The sequence below is a fragment of the Peromyscus leucopus genome, chromosome 5 (assembly GCF_004664715.2).
Source record: "Peromyscus leucopus breed LL Stock chromosome 5, UCI_PerLeu_2.1, whole genome shotgun sequence".
NCBI classification, from domain to species: domain Eukaryota; kingdom Metazoa; phylum Chordata; class Mammalia; order Rodentia; family Cricetidae; genus Peromyscus; species Peromyscus leucopus.
This window is the reverse complement of record NC_051067.1, coordinates 75,198,336-75,224,071: the sequence shown is the minus strand read 5'-3', so window position 1 is coordinate 75,224,071 and position 25,736 is coordinate 75,198,336. Positions and strand designations below refer to the sequence as shown.

General features: G+C 48.5%; 1 protein-coding gene across 1 annotated transcript in view; it reads right to left on the bottom strand.

The window, feature by feature from the left end:
- Cacna1a (calcium voltage-gated channel subunit alpha1 A) overlaps positions 1-12,040 on the bottom strand; it is a 295,083-nt gene extending 283,043 nt beyond the window's left edge. The window contains exon 1 of the mRNA XM_037206465.1: positions 11,550-12,040. The gene's annotated coding sequence lies outside the window, so the exon portion shown is untranslated. The remainder of the gene's footprint in view (positions 1-11,549) is intronic.
- Between the last annotated feature and the right edge of the window lie 13,696 nt (positions 12,041-25,736).

Here is a 25,736-nt window from a genome sequence, read left to right as displayed (position 1 = left end):
CAAGGGCATGCCAATAGCTGTTCCTGCGCACTGTTGAGGGGAGAGCGTACAAGACAAAAGTATGTGCATATCCACTACAGATGTCATTTAAATATAAATTCGTGACGCCAGGAGAGACGTACAGCAGCTGAGAGTGTTTGCTGCTCTTCCCAGCATGCATTCGGGAATGGTGGTTGCCTGTAACTCCAGCTCCAGGACCTCGTCTAAACTTAGCAGACATCTGCACTCACATATGTTCATACCATGCCCCACAGACACACACAAATACATAAATTAAGGTAATAAAACAAATCTTTAAAAAAACTAAAATATATAATGAGATGGGGGAGGGGCACCTCATGCAGTCAACACTAGCCTTGAACTTACTATGTAGCTAGGAATGGCAATGAACTCCTGATCTCCTGCCTCCACTCCCCAGTGATGGGATTAAAACACCCGGTTTGTATTGCACTGGGGATGGAACCCAGCACTCTACCATTGACCACAACCAAGCCTTTTAAAAACATTTTTGGTCCATGGTTGGTTGGTTCCAAAGACACGGAAGCTGCCAGCAAGAAGAGCAGCTGGGTGCAGAGTCTCGAGCCTTCAGGGTGGCCTGGCTCTGGAGACAGGAGGGATGCTGGGCTGTGAGGAACACTGGGTTGTCCCTGGAGTTTAGGATTTGTGCAGGGAGGGGGAAGGAACCTGCAGAGTCTGGGAAAGGCTGTTCCAGAAAGGAGGCATCCCACCCCCGTGAACTGCTCAACAGCCCCAGCTGTCCTGTGTATGCACTGGAGACAAGCAAGCCCTGGCCACCAGTGGGCACTCCCCAGCTGGAGCTGGTCCAGGCACCTGTGGACCTGGCAAGCGGGTCTGCCCACCTCACCAACTGTGTTTGCCCAGCAGAGAAAAAGAGCACATGGGACCTGCCTCACCTAGGTGCAGCTGGGTGTGAGATGAGACAAAGAGGAGAAAGTAAGTTGGAAGCCACCGCATGGATGTGACAGCCTCGCAGAGTGGACCCCGTGTGCCAGTCATGGGTAGGGCTCATCACCTGCCCATATGACATAAGAGCCCCACCTGAGATGGGGCTGATGCCCATTGCCAAGGCTGGCCGTCTTGTGTGGCTACAGATTCCTACAGCGTGACACATATTGGAGATGTGGGGAGAGGGGAAGGGAGAGAGACCACAGGGAGAGCGGGGACACTTCTGTGACCTCTTCTTTGCCATGCGCACGGGGACACGTGCCCTTCACCTCAGGATGGGGGGAACCAGACTCCGAACGAGAGAGCCGATGCCTCGGCACCAAAGTCTGAAAATACGTGATGCTCCTGGAAGAAGGTGGGGAGTCAGAAGGAGCCATTCATCCTCCCACCAAGGAAGCGAGAACAGGGCGCCTGCCACCGTGGATTCAGTTGCTCGCTGCTGGGTCGCAGATGACCTGCACTGTTGAATCTTCTTCTCTTTGTTCCACTCTCAGCCCCCCATTCCTGTTCCTCTCCCTCTCCCCACTCTCTCTTCCTCCTCTCCTCTTCTTCCTGCTGTCTCTTTTCCCTACTTCCTCTCTCGTCCTCTGTGGGGAGCAGAGGAACCCCGAGTGAATGAAGTCCTGAGTGAATGTGTGCTATTAACATGGGCACAGACATGATAAGGACTCCGATGTCTCAGATGCATGGGGGAATGCAAAACCTTCCCTGGGCAAGTCAGAGGGATGGCAAAGCCCTCCTCGAGTCTGAGTGAGAATGTGGACAGTGTGTGCAGAAAATGTCCACCATAGCTTTCTCCCCCTAGATGCTGGCAGCCTGCGACTGTTCCTACAGAAACGAGCTAAACCTGTCTCCTTCATCCCGCTGCTTGTAATAATCCCGCCTCCTTGTTTGTCTGTGTGTAATGTAATGACCCTGGCTCCTGTCCAGCTGTGTATCATAAACCCGTCCTTCCTGTTGAACTGTATATAACAAACATGCTGTGTTCTGGGGTGCTGAAGCTCCTCCATCACAGAGTCCAGTCTACTCGGTCCCCACTTTTCTGTGGGTCCCTGTATTTGTCTTTTCTTCATTTCCTCCAGGTCAAGTCCCTTCGTTTCTTCTCTTTCTGTCCCTAATTGCTCTCTCTCTCTCTCTCTCTCTCTCTCTCTCTCTCTCTCTCTCTCTCTCTCTCTCTCTGTCTCGCCCTCTCCTCCCCACCCCCCACCTCCATGTTAGAAATGAGATCCAGCTATGTTTTCTAGGCTGGCTTTGAACTTGTGGGCTGAAGCCACCCTCCTGACTCAGCCTCCTGAACAGGTGGTACCACAGCCCTCTCCACTGTGAACAGCCAGTCTTTTGGATATTTTTTTTCTGTTGTCCAAATGTTGCATCCAGTGCCCCATACAGAGAGCTGCCACCTGCTGTAGCATGAATTCCTGGAGGAAAATTGCTATTTCAAAGAGTGCACAATTTAAGGTTCTCTGAAGCATTGTCTCACACCATCCGATTGTGAATTAGAGCTCCAACAACCGAGTTTTGCAGAGCGACGCCCTGATACACGGCAGTGGGTTCGCAGTGTCCACAGGTTCAGTCCGTCTCAGGTCATTTGGGGAAATGGCTTCTGTGCAGACCAGGGGCAGACTTGTCACCTGCCCTTCTTCTCCAGATGACACAGTGTAACAAGTGCTGGGCGTCCTAAGCCGTCTGCAGACAAACCTTGACTGCAAGCCAGGGTTTCACGCCAGTTCGTAGATGGTGCTAGGGTGTCACAGACGGGGTTTCTGAGGAGGGAGTATGGGTTTCTCCGAGAACATGTGTGATGGCTGATCTTGGTTGTCATGTTGACCACATCGGGATCAAACCCCAGCAGGCAGGCCTGTGAGGGGTTTTCTTAGTTGGATCATGTGACGTGGGAAGACCCACCCTAAAGCTGGACCCCACTTTCTAGTGGCAGCTTTACCTGCAAGGACTTGGGAGAAGGAAGCTTTTGCCTTTTGCCTGCTTGCCCTTACTCCTGCTGGCAAGTTCATCTGTCTTGTTGCTGAGGAGTTCTTTCTGCAGTATTAGAACAAACTGCTTCAGGCTTCCAGTGTAGACTGAAGACCAGCAGCCCTCCAGGAATCTTGGAGGACTTTAGCCCCAGGTTAGGTGCTGTGGGATGTTCTTTATGGCAAATGTGTTGCTCTGATTGGTCAATAAATAAAATACTGATTGGCCAGTGGCTAGGCAGGAAGTATAGGTGGGACTAAGAGAGAGGAGAAAAGAAAGAACAGGAAGGCAGGAGGAGACACTGCCAGCCACCACCATGACAAGCCGCATGTGAAGATGCCAGTAAGCCACGTGGCAAGGTATAGATTTATGGAAATGGATAAATTTAAGCTATCAGAACAGTTAGCAAGAAGACAACCACAGCCATACAGTTTGTAAGCAATATAAGTCTCTGTGATTACTTGGTTGGGTCTGAGCGGCTGTGAGACTGGCGGGTGACAAAGATTTGTCCTGACTGTGGGCAAGGCAGGAAAACTCTAGCTACTGCTGAGACATCCAGCCTTGTGGACTGAACAAATCCTGGATTCTCAGCCTTCCATTGTGAGACAAACATTGTTGACCTACCTAGACCACAGGCTGTAGGCCAGTCCAGTAAATCCTCTTTTGAGTGTGTGTGTGTGTGTGTGTGTGTGTGTGTGTGTGTGTGTGTGTGTGCACTTACATACAGAAGCTAGAGAAGGACCCGGGGTAATCTGCTGTTTAATTCTTCCTCATTCCCTTGAGACAGAGTCTCTCACTGAGCATGAAACTAGGCTGGCGGCCAGCAAGCGCCACCCATCCCAGAGTCTCTGCCCCTCCAGAGCGCTGTAGGCACAGACACAGCTGGCTCTGGATGTGGGTGCTGGGGATCTGATTTAAGTCCTCCTGTCTGCATAGCTGCTCCATCTTGGGCACTGTAGAACCCTCCTTCAGACAAGCATAAAGCAAGGTGGAAGGGGAAAAACCAAATCAAATTGGGGTTAATGAGAGCTCTTGTGGCTTGAGGCAAAAGTCCCATGAGGACAGAGCTAAACAAACCGCCAGACCAGATGGCAGAGGTGGAACGCCAGGCTGAGGCCAGCAGGTGGGCATCAGCCAAAGTGTGTGCCGCAGTGAGGAGAAGCCTAGTCACACCTGGTGTACTTTCCACCTGTGTCCCTGTCCTCAGCTGACGGTGCGATCACAGTGTGCCTAAGACAGGTGCACATATTGGTGGCCCCAGGACACTGGCATGGACTGCAGGAAAGAGTGAGGGAGACCCCAGACTGGCCTAGTGGTCATGCTGCCTATGACCCCTGAGTCCCAGTGTCTTGCCCAGCTCTGCTCTCCTCTCCTCGCTCCTCCACCCAGCAGCCACACACGCTGAGCACCTGCTGTAGGCTGGGCTGGTGCTACCTCCTCGTTCTCCTGCTTGGCACAAACCAACCTTCACTTCCCTGAATGTCCTTTCCCCTCTCCACCCCTGCATCCAGCTCAAGACCTGCTTCTGTTCCTCAGGCTTCAGAAGACGCTGACCACACACACACACACACACACACACACACACACACACACACACCCTGCCTGCCTATGCATGGGTGGATGGTTCTCAGCATCTCTATTTCTGTGCCTCATCTAAGCTCAGAGCCCAGGTCCAGCCATGGGACACAGGTCAGAGGTGGTGAAGAAACACATGACTGAGATAACCTCAGGCAAGGGTGGGCGGAGCAGACGGAAGTTCTCGTCCCCAGAACCAATGTGCCTGGGCTCCTTGCCAAGGTCTGCCACTGCCTGCCGCGTGACTTTGGGGAATAATTGCACCTCTCTGAGCCTGTTTTCTTATCCATAAAGTAGAGACAGCAATATTACATAGAGTCACACGTAAGGGTGAAACACATTCCCCTTGGCATCCTTGGATTCTGCACCAGAGCGTTCAACCAAGTGGTTTAAAAACACTTTTAAAAATTGCATCCGAGGCTCAAAAGTACTTGCTGCACAGGCACAAAGACCAGAGTTCAGATCCCCACAACGCACGTAAAAGCTGTGTGGATGTAGTAGATCCCCTCAACCCAACATAAAAGCTGTGTGGATGTGGCGGCGGCCTGCAGCCCCAGCCCTGGGAGGTGGAGTAGGGAGACAGAGAGCAAGCGGGCAAGGAGAGGAGCTGAGCAGTGAATTCCAGACTCAGTGAGAAATGAGACTTCAGCAAGGAAGTGAGCAACTGAGGGCCTCCACGTGCATCCAGACCTGTGCATACCTGCACCTTCACATGCCAAGACATGACCAGGCATGCACATATGCATGCACACCACACACACACACACACACACACACACACACACACACACACACACACTAAAGGAACAAGGTATTTTTAATTGCATTTGAGGTGTGAGGAGATAGCCCAGTAAGTATGTACCTGCCAGGTGACCACTAGAACTTGAGTTCCATGCCCAGCACCCATGGAAAAGCCAGGCATGGTGGCACACATTTACAACACCCCAGAGTCGGTGACATGGAGGCAAGAGGACACCTGAGGGTCACTGGCCACTGAGGGTGGGGGAGCCCTGGTTTCAGTGACAGACTGTCCCACAAAACCAGGTGATGCTGTCTCGGAGATGACATCCAAGGCTGGCATCTGGCCTCCTTAGACACACTCATGTGTGTCACAAGCCAGCCACAGTGGCTCACACCTATAAGCCCAACACCAGGCTGAAGCAGGATGCCAGCCTGGGCTACAGAGTCAGACATTTCCTCCTGCCCCTCCAGGAAACTGCTGTCAGTCACCCTAGACAGCGGTGGGGGGTGCTTTTGCTGATAGCACACCGCTGGGTGTGTGCATTTGATTCCTCAGTGCTGGGCACCGGCAGATGTTTGCCAGCCTCCTCACTCTTCCTGTCCCTTTGACAGCATGGCATCTCTGTGTGCCACTGAGGCATCCATCAGTCAACTTGTTGATTTGTTAGGGTGGTCACAATGACCGGTGGCTCCTTTGCTGAACAAATACTTTTGAGTCTTTGAGATAGAGTCTCAGTATGTAGACCAAGCTGGCCTTAAATTCACAGTCTCTGCCTCCCAAGTGAATAAACGGCGTGCATCACAGTGCCCAGTCTTGAACAACTATTTAATGACTGCTGCTATGATTTGGATCTGAGTCATCTCCAAGATCGTGTATTGCAGGATTGGTCCCCAGTGAGCTGTGAGCAGAGCTGGGCCTGGCTGTGTGAGGCTATGACATCATCAGTGGGTAACCTATTGACAAGAGCTATTTAGAGGGGCGGGCCTTAGTGAGAGGAAGTCGATCATTACGGGCACACACTTGCAGGGCTACGAGAGCCCCGATACTTTCTCTCCTCTTGTTTTCTCTCAAAAGTTGGGCTCACTTTAAACAAACAGTCTAAGCCTGAACAAAGCTTGAAGAGATAACTCTGTCAATAAAGCATTTGTTCTGCAAACAAGAAGGCCTGGGTTCAAAACCCAGAGCCCCGTGAAAAGTTAGGTGAGAGGGCCAGAAAGACGGCTCAGTGGTTAAGGGTACAGACTGCTCTTGCCGAGGACCTGAGTTTGGTTCCCAGCACCCACATCCAGCAGCTCACAACCACCTGTTGCTTCAGCTTCAGGGGATCCGATGCCTTCCTCAGGCACTGTGTTCATGTACACAACACTCACCCTGACACACACACACACACACACATGCACACACACAATTAAAAAAAATAAAATAGAATCTTGGACGCTGCAGAGAACTCAGGTTTGATTTCCAGCACCTACTGTGGCTCACAACCATCTGTAACTCAAGTTCCAGGGGACCCATTGCCCTCTCCTGGCCTTTGTGGGCACCAAGCATGCATGGGATGCACAGATGTGAATTCAGGCAGAACACTCATCCACATAAAATTAAAAAATTCTGCCGGGCGGTGGTGGCTCCTGCCTTTAATCCCAGCACTTGGGAGGCAGAGGCAAACAGATCTCTGTGAGTTCGAGGCCAGCCTGGTCTACAGAGTGAGTTCCAAGACAGCCAGGGATACACAAAAAAACCCCGCCTTGAAAAAAAAAAAAAAAGAAAGAGAAAAAATATATTTTGAAAATGAAGAGAGAGAGAGGCAGGGGAGGGAGAGAGGGGAATAGAGAAAGGAAGGAGGGGAGGAGGGGATGAAGGAAGGAAGGAAGGAAGGAAGGAAGGAAGGAAGGAAGGAAGGAGAATGGGTGTGGACACAGCACCTGTAGCCAGGGAACTGGGCAGCAGAGACAGGAGGTCAGCCAGCCACCACACTCCAACCCATGGAAGGCCCAGCCTTGAACATCAAGGTGGCTGGAGAGGGCTCCTGAGCCCTCCCCCAGCTGAAGAAGTGTTGGCAGTTAAGGGCTGCTGGGAGAAGAGTCAGCTTTCTTCTGGGGTGTGACCCTGGGTAGGATGCCATGCTCCAGCGTTGGTCTACACTTACACACACGTAGGCAGCAATAACTGGACTCTGTGAGGGTTTTTTAATTGTTTTGTTCAAGACAAGGTCTTACCATGCAGCCCTGGCTGGTCTGGAATTCACTCTGTAGCCCAGGCTGGCCTTGAACCTACACAGATCTGCCTGCCTCTGTCTCCTGAGGGCTGGTACTGAGGGCGTGCGCGACCACACCCTGCTCACTCTGTGAGAGGCATGTAGAAGGAAGAGAGGGAGAAGTGCGTGTGGATATGATCAAGATACAGCATACAGGGCTGGTGAGACGCCTCAGCAGATAAAGGCTGATGTCTTGAACTCCATCCCCAAGCCCACAGACTCCCGTACGTTGTCCTCTGACCTCCACAGCACTGGTGGCACTTGCACATGAGTGCTTGTGCACAGGACATACAAGATAAAGATAAAAATTAAAAGATATGTGGTATATATGCAAAAAAATTGTCAAAGAATAAATTTAAAATACTTTTTCAAAAGCCAAGGGTTTTTAAAAGCTTTGGCTTCTGATGAAAAGCTGCGTCTGATCACTGGTTTCCACACACACGTGTATGTGAATATGAACACACAAGTGGTCCCTGGAGAATTAGGAATCTGCGTAACACAGTCACCCCTTCTTTTTTGTTGTTGTTTTATTGAGGCGGGGTCTCATGTATCCCAGGCTGGCCTTGTAGCTAAGGATTATAGATTCAACTCCTAATCCTCCTGTCTCCTTTTCCTAAGTGCAAAGATAACAGGCATGAGCCTCTGTGCCTGAGCCAGACCATGGTTCTGTTTCTAACGTCCGCCTTGGTCTGTGTAGGGAAGGGACAGTCACTGGAAAAGAGGGAGAAATAAACGCGAGCTGGGAGGTGGGTGGGAGGTGGGTGGGAGGTGGGTGGGAGGGTCTCCCAAGCTTGTTCTGCCTTCATTTCTGTTGCTATGGCACAAGCAACTGAGGGGAGAAAGGGTCTATTTCTAGCTCACAGTTTAGGACCAGCTCAGCACAGTAGGGAAATCAAGGCAGGAGCTTGAAGCAGTCACATCCACAGTCCAGAGAGAATAAAAATGCCCACTCATGCTCAGCCCTCACTCTAAGCATATACAGTCCAAGAATCCCTGCTTGGGAATAACGCCACCCACAGTGGGATGGGTCTTCACACATCAACTAATGTAATCAAGACAGCCCCCCACAAACATGCTCACAGGCGGACATAATCCGGACAATCCTTGACTGGGACTCTTTTCCCAGGTGATTGTAGATTGTAAATTGAAAACTACCACTAGCCACCACAAACCATTTGTATGTGCAATTAACACCCCCAAAATTTTAAAAATGCATGTGTCTGGCTCCTCTCACTTCTGATGAAGTGAGAGGAGCCAGACACAAGGACCACTCACTGTGAGGTTCCACGTATGGAAACAGAGCGCACATGACTCCCAGGACCAATGGCAGACAGTAGGAACTGGAAGGACCTGAATTGGTCTATGCTGCCTGTCTGGGGTGGTGGGAGATTACCAAGGCTGTGTAGGGTGATGGCCACACCACCTCATGGGTATTCTAAGTATGGCAACCAGTTTAAGAAGAAATGAAGCCAGGTACAGCACAGCTCAGAGGAAGGAAGGAAGGAGGGCTTGGGAGATCGGCTTCATCTGGCAAAGCCATGCAAGCATGAGGAACTGACTCATACAAAGGCCGTCAGACATGGTGGCACACACCTGTCAGCCCTGCCTGGGATGACAGAGACACCTGGACCCCTAGAACTCAAAGGCCGGCCAGCCTGGCAGAATCTGCAAGCTCCATTCGTGAGAGGCTTTGTCTCAAGAAATAAGGTGGAAAGTGACCGAGGAAGACTCTGGCCTCTGGCCGCCACATACACAGGCACACACGTGAACATGCATCTTCATCCATTTGCGCACACTCATGCACCACATAGAAAGAAAAGGAAGGAAGCCACACATCCTCCTGGGAGTAGCCTGTGTTTATGGAGCTTGGGTAGCCCATCCCAAGCCTCCCTTGCCCTGCCTGTCCTCAGTGAAGAACCCTGAAGCATAGATGGATGACTGTGAGGTCTCCAGGGTGTCACAGTCCAGTGAGACTACTCAGGGTCTTAGCAATCCAGGGAGGTCCTCACCCTGGGCTGGTAGGATCCAAGAATCCTCAAGAAACCCCCACCCCCAACTCCAACCACCTCCCTGCCTGGGCTGCTGTCCAAGGTCTGCCTTTCTAGGCCAGTGTCTGGGGACTCCGGAGGTCGGCTCCACCCACTGGTTAGATCAACTCTTTCTCATCAAGATGAACTTGGCCTTGCCCAAGGGGTCAGAATGAGCTGGCCTGCAGCTCTAAGCTGTCTCATGCTGTGAAGACAGCCTGGATTGAAAGATCCCAGAATAGAACCTTCCTCCTTGGCCCTTCCTGAGGGTCCTCAGAGTGTATATGCTAACAACAGCAAGAAAAAGTAACCAGGAGAGCTCACACATGTCTATATCCTAGTACTCAGGAGGCTGAAAGCTCCAGACCAGCCTGGGCTACACAGAAACCCTATCTCAGTAAAAAAGCAATAATAATAATAATAATAATAATAATAATAATAATAATAATAAAATAATCCAACACTGTGTTAGATCCTAAAGTGACCGCAGACAGCACAGGACACCCTTTGCTGGCCACGGCCCCATCATTTTTTCAATGTCAAATTCACCCTCTTTCTCTGGCCCCAAGGACTGCTCATTATGGACTCTTTGGGAGAAGATGACATTGAATTAACCCACCTTACGTGGAGGGAAAGTGGCACCCGCACAGGGTGACGTCTTTATGTTCCTCTGCAGGTTCTTGAATCTTGGAGGGAATAGGACATCAACAGAGATAAATTCAGGCACGGGGGGGGGGGGGTGTCCCTGTAGCCAGGGGTTAGGGTGTTGAGGAGAGGAGGGGCTTGAGGTCACATAATGGGGGGGACACTGCTGTCACAGCTAAGCACACCTGAAGTACCTGCAAGTGACCTGAGATTACCCTAGAAACACGCTACAAGAGACATAAGGAAGCCATGTGAAGCCATCAACCAGACGGGGCTGCCGGCAGGGATTATTCAGATGTTAGGAGCAGGGGTGCAGGGAAAAGGCGTGTTCTGGCAGTTTCTGCTCCCCAAGCTGATGTGCTCTGGTCACATCCTGGTTTGGCTTCTTGGGCCAGGTCTCAGGGACAACCCCCCACCCCTCATCCGGCAACAGACATGAGATTGCTGGGGGAATGCGCACTCCCGTCCCGCAGGGCCTGGCCCAGGGTCCTGAAAGGGCTGTGTGTGAGGCTATCAGCATGGAGAAACTCAGAGGAGAGAAGGACTCACAGGTGAAAAAAGAAAAGGAGAGAGAGGAGAGAGTCAGAGACGGAAAGGAGAGCGACAAAGAGAAAAAAACAGAGAGGAGAGGGACAGAGAGAGACTGAGGAGAGGATAGAGAGGGAAAAGAGACAGAGTGAAGGCCAGAAACAGAGAGGAGGGAGGGAAGAAGGGAAGGAGGGAGGGAGGGAGGGAGAGAGAGAGAGAAGAGAGAGAGAGAGGGAGAGAGAGAGACCATTTACAGACATTCTCGTCCAAAGTCCAAAGTAGCCCAGACCCGGCTCCACCAGGGCACGCAGATCATGTGGAGCCCATGGTGCTGCGGAGCCTGGGCCGCAGACCCTCAAACCCCAATCGCTGGAACGCCCTGCAAGCCACAAGACTGAGAAAGGACTGGCTGCCTTCTGGACTTAGACCAGTAACTCTGACCGCCCGGTCACGTGTCCCTAGCAGGTAGCAAAGACACTGGTCGCCAGGGGCTGAGCTGAGGCTAGTTAGAAGAAAACGGATTTGGGGGCTGGGGATGTGGCTAAACGACAGAGCTCTTTCCTAGCATGTGCAAGACCCTGGGTCCCAACCCCCTCCCCAAATAAAAACCATTTTAAAGAGGGAAATAAGTCTATCCACTTACACACACTTTAAGAGAAACTCTCCAGAGAAAGAAATGTTTGTTTTTTCCCAGAGAATCAAATATAATTTGGAAATCAACTCAAAAGAAAACTTATTCACAGAGAGGACTGGAGATCTATTGCAATAAGAAGAAATACCGAACTCCTAGTCGAACGCCATGCCCTACCCCAGGCACCCCACTGTGCGGAGCCCTGCTCACCTGCATCGGATCTAGTGGGTGCCACGGCCAGTCCTCCGGGAGGCCCGAGGGTCCCACCTGGTCAGCTCCCAGGCTTCCAAGCAGTGGGTGGTACATGGACCCATGGACCAGCCCTTGGGGTGTGTAAAAGAGCGGCGTGGGGCGCGGAGAGCTGCGCAGGAACAGGCCAGCTGCGCCAGCTGTGGCGCAAAGGAGGGGGCGGCTTTGCCGCGGAAGCTAGAGAGGAGGCTGGACAGACCGAGCCTGTGATCATCCGCAGCAAAGCTTCTTGCACCTTCCAAGTAGGAGCTGAGAGCAAATCTCCCTCATTGCTCCTTGCGGGAAATCCAGAGCCTTTTCTTGGTTTTCTGTGTCCCCTGACTTCGCAGTGTCGAGCGGAACTAAGGAGGGGAGGGCTTTAAGGGGTTGGAGTCTCTGAGAAGCAGAGCCGGGGTGGCGCTCAAGGAACTCCAGTTCTACCTGTTCCTGGAGAGGCAGCGGAAGGCAGGAGGCTGCTCAGAATTCAGCCACATTCCCTTTGCCGATGGCGACCTAAATTATTCATGCTCTTAGAGAAACAATATTTAGGGTGCAGCTGCTAATCCATGCTCCGGAAACAAGTTTCCTCTGCCTTGACCTCCTCAGTGCACCCGAGAGGGGAGAGGGGGCGCTGGGGTGCAGGGTCACGGACTGCAGGGTTCGCGCTTGCCTGCAGCTCGTTAGACCAAAGATCCTTTTCCTCTTCTTCTTTAGAGAATGGAACCCAGGACTTTGAAAATGCTAAGCAAGTGATGTACCACACCCCAACCAGTACACCCCATGATTTACTTACTGACTGACTGACTGACTGACTGATTGATTGATTGATTGAAGCAGGGTCTCACTACATAGCCCTGGCTGTATTGGGACTCACTCTGTAGACCAGGCTGGCCTCAAACTCACAGAGATACACCTCTGCCTCCTGAGTGCTGGGATTAAAGGCATGTGATATCACTGCCAGATCCTACTTACCTATATTTGAGGCAGGGGTTCTCGCTATGTAGCCCAGGCTAGCTTAGAGCTCTACATCCTGCCTCAGGCTCCCCAGTGCTGGGATCACAGACATCTGCTGCCACACTGAATGCCTGCATTTCTTTTTAAAGTTGGTAGTGTATTTCCCACCCCCACCCCCCAAGAAACAGCCTGAGGCCAGCAAGATGCCTCCGTGGGTAAAGGTGCCTGCCTGGAAGCCTGACGACTTGAGTTCAACCCCTGGCACCCACATGGAGGATCTGTGACTAACATTTAATAGGCCCACCCCAGCCCTCAATTCCACAAAATGTTCTCTAACCTCATCCAACACACACACACACACACACACACACACACACACATCTCTGTAGTTAAGAGCAAACACTGCTCTCACAGAGGACCAGCGCTCACTTCCCAGCAATCCTGTCAGGTGATTCACAACCTCCACTGACTGTGACTCCAGGGGATCTGATGCCCTCTTCTGGCCTCTGAGGGCACTGCACTTATGTGCACATGCTCACATATATAAACAAAAATAAAAATAAATCTTTAAAAAAAATCTCCCACACACAAAAGAAGGGAGAGACAAACAGACGAGGAAATGAAGCTCGCTGAAGACGTTCGGAACACCCCACACCAGGGTCGTTGTATTCTTTGCTTCTATTTGGGGGCCCTCAAGATGGCTTGCCAGGTAAAGAGCTTGCTGCCAAGCCTGACATCCTGAGTCCAGTCCCCAAGATCTTGTGGTGGAAGGGAAGAAGCTTTTCTGATAGCTCCAGAGGAGCGTCTCCTGAGGTTGACCTCTGACCTCCACATGTCTCCTGAGGTTGACCTCTGACCTCCACACTCACACCACGGTATGCACACACTTACACACACAACGAAAAATGTATCTATCTGGAGAGGTGTGGAGGTTTGTGATGTGAGAAGAGTGCAGCCCGGGCTGGTGGGATCCAGCCAACCGCTGAGGGGGAGAGAAGGAGCCCTCCATGGCTGGACCCAGCACTGACTCCGCGGGAAAGTGAGAAGGTGGGTGAGGCTGTTGCTAAAACAGAGGTAGCTTTTTTATTTCTGCTGTCTTTGTGCCCCGTGGAAGCAGCCAGCCTGTTCTGTGAACGAATGCAAAGCAATCTGTGTGTGTGTGTTGTGTGTGTGTGTGTGTGTGTGTGAGAGAGAGAGAGAGAGAGAGAGAAGAGAGAGAGAGAGAGAGAGAAGAGAGAGAGAGAGAGAGAGAGAGAGACGTGTGTCATGTGTGCGTGCACGCTCCTAGAGCCCAGAGAACAACCCCAGGAGTTCTTCCTTAACTGATCGGTCGGTCGTCAACCTCTTTTGAGAAGCATCTCATTGGCCTGGAGCTCACTGATTAGATTAGACTAGCTGGCCAGTGAGCCCCAAGGCTCCACCCGCCTCCACCTCCTCAGTCGGGGGTGACAGGCTGTTGCTACCACCACTGGGTTTTCACGTGGCTGCTGGGGTACTCAGGCTTAAATAGCAAGCACCTTACCGACTGATCTCCCCAGCCCAAACCTATTTCTACAGTAAGGTAGTTCTTGATTTGGTCCTGTACTGCAGTTTGCTGACCTCTGGGAGATACAAACATTTGCACCCAAAAGTGCTTTTATGAGGCGGAAGCTGTGTTGCCCTGGACAAGTCCCTTATGCCTGCGTCCCCTCCTGGGCGAAGACCCGAGAAGGGTTGTTTTGACTGTGAAGTCAGACGCGGCTGTTGGAGGCACCCTGAGCTTGAAAAGGCTGAGCACAAGATGTTATTACCGCTAGGCAGGGAGCCCTGGGGCTGCACAATTAGCATCGAATTTTCCTATTTCATGCCATGTGACTCATGTGAGTCACTTTGTGAACATAAATAGCCATCCCAGCTTCCTTAAGTCCTTTGGAAATGTCAGAAAGTTCTGATTTTCCTTTATGCGAATGAGGCCAGCCTGAGTCAGCTCTCTTCTGACTCAAGTGGCGTTTTAGGTTGAACAATTGCTCCCCGTTATTCAGTGCATCCTGTTTACAGAGCCTTGCTGCATTTCCAGTGGGCAATCCGCGCTCTCCCACCTGTCGGACTTGGACTTGGCTGCGGCCACACGACTTGTTTTAGTTGAGGGCACATGGCCAACCTGAGGTGTGGATACGGCCTGCACTCTTTCACTTACCCTGCGAACAGGTGTCCCCCGAGAAGTGTGAGAAACACCTGAGTTGTCATCGAGCTGAGCCCCATCTCAACTGGATATTTGCCAAGCAACCCACACAGCCTCACTAAGAAACCCAGTCTAGTCTTGAACTGGTGATCCCCCTACCTCTGCCTCCTGAGGGCAGGGATGACCGAGGTATGTGACCATGCCCAGCTCAAGCCGCTGCATTTTGGAGTGGTTTATAATATGGCTGATAGCTTATTTCAGGTGTCAGCTTAACTAACCTGTTGGCAAGACTTGATTGTGAGGTGTGTCTGCGAAGGGATTTTCAGAAGAGCAGCGTGGGATGTTGAGTTCCAAGGCCTTGGTTGGGTCATTCAGAGGCATCATGAGAGACCATTTACTCATAGATTGCTGAGTTTTATTCAGAGAGCATCTGAGGGTCATGTCCAAATGTAGGCTGTGTGACTAATACAATCATCACTGTCTCTGCCACCATTATCATATCAACCCCCTCCACCACCATCACCACCACCACCATCATCACCATCATCATAGCTATCACTGCCACCACCATCATCATCACCACTATAACCACCACCATCATCTTCACTATAACCACCACCATCATCTTCACTATAACCACTACCATCATCATCACTATAACCATCATCACCACTATAACCACCGTCACCATCATTATCACCGCCATCACCATCTTCACCACATCATGATCACCATCACCATTATCTTAGTTTGCTTTCTATTGTCGTGATAAAGACCCTAACCAAAAACAGCTTGAGAAGGAAAGAGTTCATTTCTGCTCACAGCTTAGTCTTTCATTGAGAGGAACCCAGGAGGCAGGAACTGAAGCGGGGGCCATGGAGGGGTGCTGCTCACTGGCTTGTTCTCCCAGCTGGCTCAGCCTGCTTTTTTATACACTCCAGACCACCTGCCCAGGGATGGCACTGCCCGTCGTGGGCTAGGCCCTCCCACATCAGTCATTAACCAAGAAAATGCCCCACAGACCTGCCTACGGACCAATCTTAGTTGAGAGTCCCTCTTCCCAAATGACTCGGGCTTGTGTCAGGTTGACATAAAACTAACCAACACAACCACAACCATCATCTCCACCATGACCACCATCACCATCATCACCACTATCGCCCTAGTCATCACCACCATGACCCTCATCTCACCGTGGCCAACACCAATACATCACCATCATGGTGATCTTCATTGTCATCATTATCACCATCATCACCATGATCTCTTAGGAAAGTCCAGGGCAACAAAAATGGTTAAAGACCTGGATCCAGGGAACCTGCATTAGATCTGTGACGCTCAGGCTCTCCATGTCTCAGCTTTATAGTCAGTTTATATCAGTGTGTACACAATAATGTGCGCACTTCCATCCCGAGCTTAGGACAAAGCAGCACATGTGTGCCTGGTGTGTGCACTTCTGCGCAGCCTCCGTCAGTGTGGGCACGACTTTCCACCTGAGCTCATAGAAGGCAGACCACACTCGAAGCTGGTAACCAGCCTTCAAAACGTTTAATAAATCTATTAACAACACTCACAATGTTAGTCGGATGACATAATGGCCGCAGCAGGGACCTGCTGCAAAACTTGAAAGAGCAATGAGAAGTTTCCAGAATGTGCAGACTGAAGGAGAAGGAGGCGTGGCCCCAGCAGAAGGATACACGAAGCTCTTGGCAACCAGAACTACAGGAGGAAGTGCCTTAGATCTGCCCACCTTCCCTCTCTTTCTGTCTGTGAGAGACTCCGATGGATGAGCTGAATGGGAGCAACAGAGCTGGTGCTGTCCTCTGGGTTCAGTCTGCCACGAACTGAGCAGGGTGAGGCACCAGGTCCGGGGAGTGGGTAACCTTTTCCTCCCCAGCTCCCTACGGCTGCAGGTCAGCCTGTCTTTCTCGCTAGCTGGCTGCAGCCTCATCTCATTATTTTACTCTTTTTGCTACCAAAGGATACAGGATAAAAAAAAGAGATTTCAGGGGAACCCTGTGTGATGGCTCTCCAGGAGGAACCTCTCCTACACCACACATCTTCATTCCTGGCAACATTGTCCTGAGAAACCCACCAGAGAGAGGAGGGCACGCATGTTGCTTGTGGTCTCCAGGGCATGTTCCTCTTGGCCAATGGACAGGGCAGCTGTGTTTATAATACCCCACACCACGGAGAGAGCTTGCTCCAAGTGACAGCGAGCTCCGCACCCAGGCCCTGTCTGGGAGCTGTGCCACCTGGCAGCCACCACCCTGAGGACACCTCTGCCATTTGTCCAGGCCAGGAAATTGCTACTTACATGTTCTGGGCAAAGTCCACTTCATCACATGGCAACCAGGACGATGGAGGAAAACAAAACACGGACACACATGAAAGCCAGGCAAAGCGGCACACACACATCCGCACACTCAGAAGTCTAAAGCAAGAGGATTGCCATGAGTTTGGAGCCAGCCTGGGCTACAGAGTGAGTTCTAGGCCAGCCTCAGAAACCATGTCTCAAATAAAAGTAAGTAAGCTGGGTGGTAGTGGTGTATGCCTTGAACCCCAGTCAGTCCTCGGGAGGTAGAAGCCAGCCTGGGCTACAGAGCAAGTTCCCAGACAGCCAGGGCTACACAGGGAATCCCTGTCTCAAAAGCCAGAAAAAAGTAAACAAATGAATAGATAACTAAATTTTCCTTTGAACACAGTGGAACTAGTCCCTTCAGTCGTGAAGCAGACACAGTCCTTACCATCTGTCCACGCCGCATGCAGTGGGAATCGTGACGCGACCTTTCACTTCATTCTTTCCTCCCTCCAACCCTCTCATACCCACCACTCTCAAATTAATAGCTTCTTTTTCTGTGATCATTATGTTATGTACACACATATATGTATATATATATGTGTGTTTATAGGTGTGCATGTGTATTATGTGTATATGTATGTACATGTATGTGTATGTGTATGCACAAATACATAAATAGAACCTGATGAGTCCATTTTCGTTGTCGGTTCATGTGGTTTTAAGACTGACTACTCGGTACTGGATAACAATGAGGGGGCTCATCCCTGGGAGAGGCTAATTTTCCATCTCTCAGAAGTCATTAGTTGCCTATAGTTGCCTATGTATCACTGGCTAGGACCCAGTGATATTGTCCCCTTCGATGTTAGTGGGTCCATCGATACTGCCATTTTCTGGTTTTTTTGCAGCCATTTCTAGAAGAGACTGTTTCACAACAGACTTCCTGGTGGTCTAGCTCATACCACCTTTCTGCCCCCTCTTCCTCCATGTTCCCTGAGCCATAGATGCAGGAGCTGTGATGTAGATGTGTCCATCTGGGCTGGGCGCACCACAATCTCTGCATTGTGTCCAGTTGTGTTTTCCATTTGCTGTAAAAAGAAGATTCTTTGATGAGTAGTGGCAGCTAACTTTTCTGTGGGCAACCATAAGCAATGCTTGAGAATAATGTTGCTAACTCTTAGACATTGCTTATAGTTCCATAAGAGTTTGGGGAGGCGCTGGGCAGTGGTGGTGCACACCGTTAATCCCAGAACTCTGGAGGCAGAGGTTGGAGGATCACTATAAATTCAAGGCCAGCCTGGTCTACCTAGGAAATTCCAAGCCAGCCAACCCAATAAGACTCTATCTCAAAAAAGATTTTGAAGACATCAGTTGGGACTTGGGATGGGGCAATCATGAGGACCTGAGTTTGGGAGGCAGAGACAGGTGATCCGGGGGCTCACTGGCCAGCCAACCTGGCCTTCTTGGTAAGCTCCAGGGCATCGAGAGGCCCTGCCTAAAAAAAAAAAAAAAAAAAAAAAAAAAAAAAAAAAAAATGTGGATGGCTCCTGAAGAATGACATTTTAGGTTGTCCCCTAGCCTACATGCGCACACACATGCACACAGAGATACATCTGCACATACACACATACACACACACTCACATGCACACAGATATATCTGCACACATGCACACACACACTCACATGCACACAGATATATCTGCACACATACACACACACATACTCACATGCACACAGATACTAAGAAGTCAAAGTATTTGTATCAGTCTTTGAAGAAAGAAATTGGAGAAGATATCAGAATATGGAAAGATCTCCCATGCTCATGGATCAGTAGGATTAACAGAGTAAAAATGACAATCTTACCAAAAGCAATCTACAGATTCAATGCAATCCCAAACGCCAACATGATTCTTTACAGACCTTGAAAGAACAATACTCAACTTTGTATGGAAAAACAAAAAATCCAGGAGAGCTATAACAATCCTGTACAGTAAAAGAACTCCCAGATGTATCACCATCCATGATTTCAAGCTGTACTACATAGCAATATTAATAAAAACTGCATGATATTGGCATAAAAACTGGCAGGTTGATCAATGGAACTGAATTGAAGACCCAGACATTAATGCACAGATGTATGGACACCTGACTTTTGATACAGAAGCCAGAAATATATAATGGAAAAAAGAAATCATCTTCAACAAGTGGTGCTGGCCTAACTGGATGTTTGCATGTAGAAGAATGCAAATAGATCCATATCTATCACTCTGCACAAAACTCAAGTCGAAGTGTGTTGCAAGCCACAGGAAAAGATAATGGAATTCAGCTTCTACTTGGAAAAGACAAGGACTTCTCCAAAGGTCAAGCCATGGCTTAAGAAGTCTTGGTGATATATATATATATCAATATATATATATATATGTTATAGCTTTGGATCCTATCCTGGAACTTGCTCTGTAGTCCAGGCTGGCCTCGAACTCACAGAGATCCGCCTGCTTCTGCCTCCTGAGTGCTGGGATTAAAGGCGTGTACCACCACTGCCCAGCCTAAAATGATTTTCTTGTGTGCTTCCAAAAACTCTTAACAGTGTATTTATCTAAAATGCCTATCAAGCATCCAAGGCCAAATGAAATAATACCAGTCTCCTATGTCAGACGGATAGCTTTATTTCTTGTGCAATTTAGGGTGAGACCCTTCTTCCTTACAGCCTTATTAATAGACTCCTAATTTCTCACCTAACCACTTCTAGGAATGTAGACTGAGCACATAAATTCCCTTCTTGATATACTAACTGATCATTAGCTCTCTATTGACTTCCTCCTTTACCACTCCCCTTTTGGGGTGTAAAAGAAAGCCTGGTGGTCACTGCCTGAGGAAAATTCTTACCTGCCTTTATGACCCCATAAGACTTCAAGCCTGGTGACCTTGCTCTGGGAGAGGGCTGCTATTGCTTGAGTTGACAACTGGATTCTTGAGAGAGTTAGGGAGAACTGAAAGAATACAGAGAACTGAGAGGTAGAAGGAGGGAGAGGAGAATAATTTTTGAAGAGAGAACTTGAAGATGAGCAGAGAAGAGACAAGAGAACAGAAGAACTAAATGGGTAAGAACTGGAGAGGAATGTACTGAGATGGGGAAGAACTAGATTGAAGGGCTAAAAGAGAGTACCAGAGGAACAAGATGGAAGATGAGGAAGAGCCAGATGGGGAAGAACAAGATGAGAGAGAAGGAGATGAGAGAGGAGCTGATATGGGAAAGAACTAGATGGATGAGAACCTAGATGAGGCAGAACTAAGATGAGAGAATTAAGATAGAACTTAGAGGGGACAGCAGATAAATGTAGAAAGAAATCAGGCAGGAAAGGAGCTAGGTGTGAGAGCAGAAGCTGTGTAGAGAGAGAACTGACTCAGAAGAATAAAGTGAATGGACTAAGGAGTTTTGTGTATGTAGATTCATTTCTTATCATCAAAGATTAAATCATCAGCTGGTTGTAGATTCTTCCCGGGCCCTGGAAGGGGACTGTTGATGGGCCGAACCCCCCAGCCCTCGTTAGAAGGGGATCAAAGACTTCAACATAAATGCAGCTACACTGAACCTGACAGAAGAGAAAGAGAAGAATAACCTTGAACGCACTAGCACAGGAGACAATTTCCTGAACAGAACACCAATAACACAGGCACTAAGATCAACAATTAATAAATGGGGCCTCATGAAACGGAAAAACTTCTGTAAGGGAAAGGACACCATCAACAGGACAAAACAGCAGCCTGCAGAATGGGAAAAGATCTTCACCAAGCCCACATCTGACAGAGGGCTGGTTTCCCAAATATATAAAGAACTCAAGAAACTAGACATCAACAAACCAAATAATCCAATTAAAAAATGGAGCGCAGATCTAAATAGAAAATTCTCAACAGAGGAATTTCAAATTTCAAATGTCCAAGAAGCACTTGCAGAAATGTTTAACATCCTTAGCCATCAGGAAAATGCAAATCAAAAGGACTCTGATATTCCATCTTACACCTGTCAGAATGGCTAAGATCAAAAACACAAGTGACAGCTCATGCTGGAGAGGATGTGGAGCAAGGGGAACACTCCTCCATTGCTTGTAAGAATGCAAACTTATACAGCCACTTTGGAAATCAACATGGTAGTTTCTCAGAAAATTGGGAATTAATCTACCTCAAGACCCAGCTATATCACTCCTGGGCATATACCCAAAGGATGCTCCACCATACCACAAGGGTACGTGCTCAACTGTGTTCATAGCAGCTTCATTAATAATAGCAAAAAACTAGAAACAACCTAGATGTCCATCAACCAAAGAATGGATGAAGAAAATATGGTACATTTACACAATGGAGTATTACTCAGCTGTTAAAAATAATTACATCATGAAATTTTCAGGCAAGTGGATTTAACTAGAAAAGATCATCGTGAATGAGGTAACCCAGACCCAGAAAGACAAACATGGTATGTACTCACTTATAGGTGGATATTAGCCATAAAGTAAAGGATAATCATGCTACAATCCACAGAGCCAAAGAAACTAAGTAACAAGGAGGGCTGGGGCAGGGCATGAATCTCACTGTGAAGGGGAAATAGAGTAGACATCACAAGTGGAGGGGGAATGGGTCTGGATGGGGGGTGGGCATGGAAACAGGAAACCATGACTGCTTGAGACCCATGCCATGAGAGAGAGCTCACCTCTGATGGGAGTTGCCAACCATGACTGGTCCAGCCTGAGACCCATGCCATGAGAGAGGGAGCCCACCCCTGACACTACCTGGAGGGCCAGGACCCAGAGCTTGGATAGCTCAGAGACCTAGGATAGAACCAAACATGACTGGCAATTTAAAAAAAAAAGTCAATGAAATAATTCCTAGTGACTTTCTGCTATACTCAGAGATTGTTGTAGCCCAATTGTCATCAGAGAGGCTTCATCCAGCAACTGATGGAAACAGATGCAGAGACCCTCAGGCAAACATTAGGTGAACCTTGGGGAATCCTGTGGAAGAGAGGGGGGACTGTGGGAACCAGAGGGGTCAAGGACACCGCAAGAAAACTCACAGAATCCACTAACCTGGGCTCCCAGGGCTCCCAGAGACTGAACCACCAACCAGGGAGCCTGCAGGGGACTGACCTCTGCACATAAGTTACAGTTGTGTAGCCTGGTCTTCTTGTGGGACTCCTAACAGTGGGAGGAGGGGCTGTCTCTGACCCTGTTGCCCAATTTTGGGACCCTTTCTTCCGACTAGGTTGCCTCACAGGAGGGGAGGTGCCTAGTCTCACTGTAACGTGGTGTGCCATGACTGGCTGATAAGCATGGGAGGCCTGGACTTTTCTGAAAAGAAAGGAGTGGATGGTGGGGCAAGAAGGGAGGTTAGAGAGGGACTAGAAAGAGAGGAGGAAGGGAGGGGAAGCTGTGATCAAGCTGAAAAAATAATTAATTAACTAATAAAAATATGTACTAAAAATTTTAAGAGGAAAATGGACTGTTGAACGGACATCCTACCAGGACACTTTCCCGACAGGCAGGACCGCACCACAGTGCTCAGGGTGTTGCTGACAGAGAAGTTTGAAAAGGTCCTGGAAGGCCGTTCTGTCCTTACGTTGTCTTGCCTTGACCATGGCTTCCCACTACTGTGCTTTTTGTTCAGATCAGGCTACAGGCTCAGCTTTGCATTGTCAAGTTCGCCTGCTGTGGGCTGTTTGGCAAGTCCCACAGTGTTTAATAACACATTTGTGTCAGTAGCGTCTTTGGCCTGTAATTGTTCAATAAATAGGCTTTAAGCTATGTATGCATTGCATGGAACAGGAGTCAAAACAGATGTACTCCCAATCCCCCGGCTTCTCAGATGCCTTTAGGATACCATTCCATTTTTATCACCTAACTGTCTCCACTGGGAAGTGGGAGCAGGTGGAATCCTGATTTTCTCCTAATTGGGCTGGAGACGAAAATAAATTTTAGATCTGCTGGCTTAAAGGAATTTGCATGTACTGGTTTCAGCACAGCAGGAAATGAACATGCTAGAGAGGCAGAATATAGCAAAAATGTTGCTGCTGGCATGATATACTTGTGTCCTGTCACTGGGCTTCATGATTAGCTCAAACCCCCTCTTTAGAGAGTCGAGGGCTTCACTTCAGTCCAAAGAAGAGATATCACTCCCTTTCTTGGGCTATCTCTTAGTTCCTGAGGCTTGGATGGCATCTAACATCTGGAAGACAGATGTGATGCAGTCATTGTCTCTCTGTGCTGCTCCCACTGAGCGGCAAGTCTTGGTTCACTGACATGATTGTCTATTGGCTGCTTGCTATAAGTTGAATAGTGTCCCTCCCTAAGAAACGTATGTTTCTATCCTAACCTTCAGATTACAGGTGGTGGATAACTGAAACCCCAGTGCATGGGAAATTGAGGCAAGAAGACTTTGAGTTCCAGGCCAACCTTGGTTACATAGTGAGTCTCCATCTCCAAAATCCCAGAATAGATGATTAAGTTCTAAATTTCAGAGTCTTGAACATAAGCTTACAAGCATTGTAACAAGAATCAAATAAAGGTAAGATTGGACTAAAGAACAGACCAGGGTGTGAAGTTCCTGGAGTGCTTGCCAAGTATGCAGCCAGGTCTACAGAAAGAGCTCCGGGACAGCCAGGGCTATACAGAGAAACCCTGTCTCAAGAAACAAAACCAAAAATAAAATAAAAATAAAAATAAATTATAGGTTGGTGAGATATTTCCAATGTGTAAAACACTTGCTGAGCAAGCCTGATGTCCTGAGTTTGATTTCCAGAACCCACATAAAGGTAGAAAGGGAGAACCAGCCCCCCAAAGCTGCCCTTTGACTTCTACACATGCACTGGGGCGCAAATGTCCTCCATTATATACACAACAATAATATATAAAAATTTAAAGTTAGAAAGGCCTGGAAAGATGGCTTAGCAGTTAAGAACACTGGCTGCTATTCCAGAGGACCCGGGTTTAACTCCCAGCACCCACACATTGGCTCACAAACATCTGTAAGATAGTTCCAGGGGATCCAATGCTCTTTTCTGACCACCAAGAGCACTGCACACACGTGGTGCACAGATATCCAGTCGGACAAATCATCAAGACACATAAAATAAATAAAATAAAATAAAATGGTTTTTGATTTTTAAATAAATGTGTTGTGGGATATTTGATGGTACTGTGAAACTTCAAGACTGTGTTAATAAAATTAACCTTGGATTAGGGGGTGGAGCCAGTGACAAGCTCACAAGAATTAGCCATAGGCAGATAGAAGGAGATGCACAGGAAGGAGAAGGGAGGGACTCAGAGATTTAAAGGCCTTCTGTTGGTAGGTCTCTGGCCAAAAAGAAAAGCCAGCTGGCTGTCTCTTGGCTTCTCTGATCTAGCAGGTTTTGACCCCAACATCTAACTCCTGAGTCTTTATTGATAAATAGAACTTAGATAAAAACAACATTTGGTATCTAATGCATGGCACAAGATAATGCAGTGGCTTCTGAAGCCGCCAATCTCCCCAGTGCCCACAGTCACTCCTCGGGCAGCTGCTCCTGCTGAGGCCCCCCTGCATCTGCACCCTGGCCCCGAGCACCTCACAGCTCCACCACCACAGATTCCACAGCAGATTTGGTAACACAACTGGGAAGTCCAAAGAAAAATCTTTCCTGAGTTAAGAATGGGCAACATCACAATGCAGGGACTGAGGACTCTGTATTGTGCCACAATGGATGCTTGAAAATGTAAAAAACAAAAAAAGATAACTGACCTGGCTGGAATTGATATAATGACTATTATAATTACTACCAGTTTGATAATTCATATTTATCCTTAAAAAGTAGTTTGATGACTGCACCAAATATGAAACAAGATAAGAATAAGAAACAAGACTTAAAAAAGACTTACTATTGATAAGATAGAAGCCTTAGAAAGACTTACTAGTGAAAGTTAAGAAAAATACTCAAACACAGACAGAGAAATTTAAACAAGAACCTTGCTCACTACTGTATGATGAAACTGAAGAGAGGTGGCCCAAAGTCATTAGAAAACCAATCTTAGAGTTGGGTGGTGGTGGCACCTTTGATCCCAGCACTTGAGAGGCAGAGGCAGGCGGATCTCTGTGAGTTTGAGGCCAGCCTGGCCTACAAGAGCAAGTTCCAGGACAGGCTCCAAAAACTACACAGAGAAACCCTGTCTTGAAAAACAAAACTAAACAAAACAAAACCAACCTTAGTTTATCTAGTTACTATACAAGAATGACCCCCTAGGATTATGTAGAAGTTAAATGCAATCCTATAGAAATATTGGATTGAGGAGATTTAAGGAAGCAGTTGTTTCATATGGTATACATTCACCCTATATGAAGCAAATGTTAAATTCATGGGCAACTCAGGACAGAATTATACCCCAAGACTGGAAAGATTTGCTAAAGCAATATTGGAAGCTGGTCCTCAGTTACAATGGCGAACATGGTGGAAAGAGGAAATGAGGGCAATAGAACAATGAATTAGGGCTACAGATACTGATATTTCTCAAGATCAGTTTCTAGGTGAATGCTAAGTTGCAAAGACAGTGTGAATTGGAAGATCACACCTCAGCCCTATGTCATTTAGCAGCTTTGAATGCTTGGGAAAAGGTTGAAGAATCAGGAAAGAGGTCTGAGTCATTTACTAAAATTATACAAGGCCTGTAAGAAGCCTTCACTGATTTTTTTTTTTTGCAAAGATTGACTTCAACTATAAATAAAATAAAATA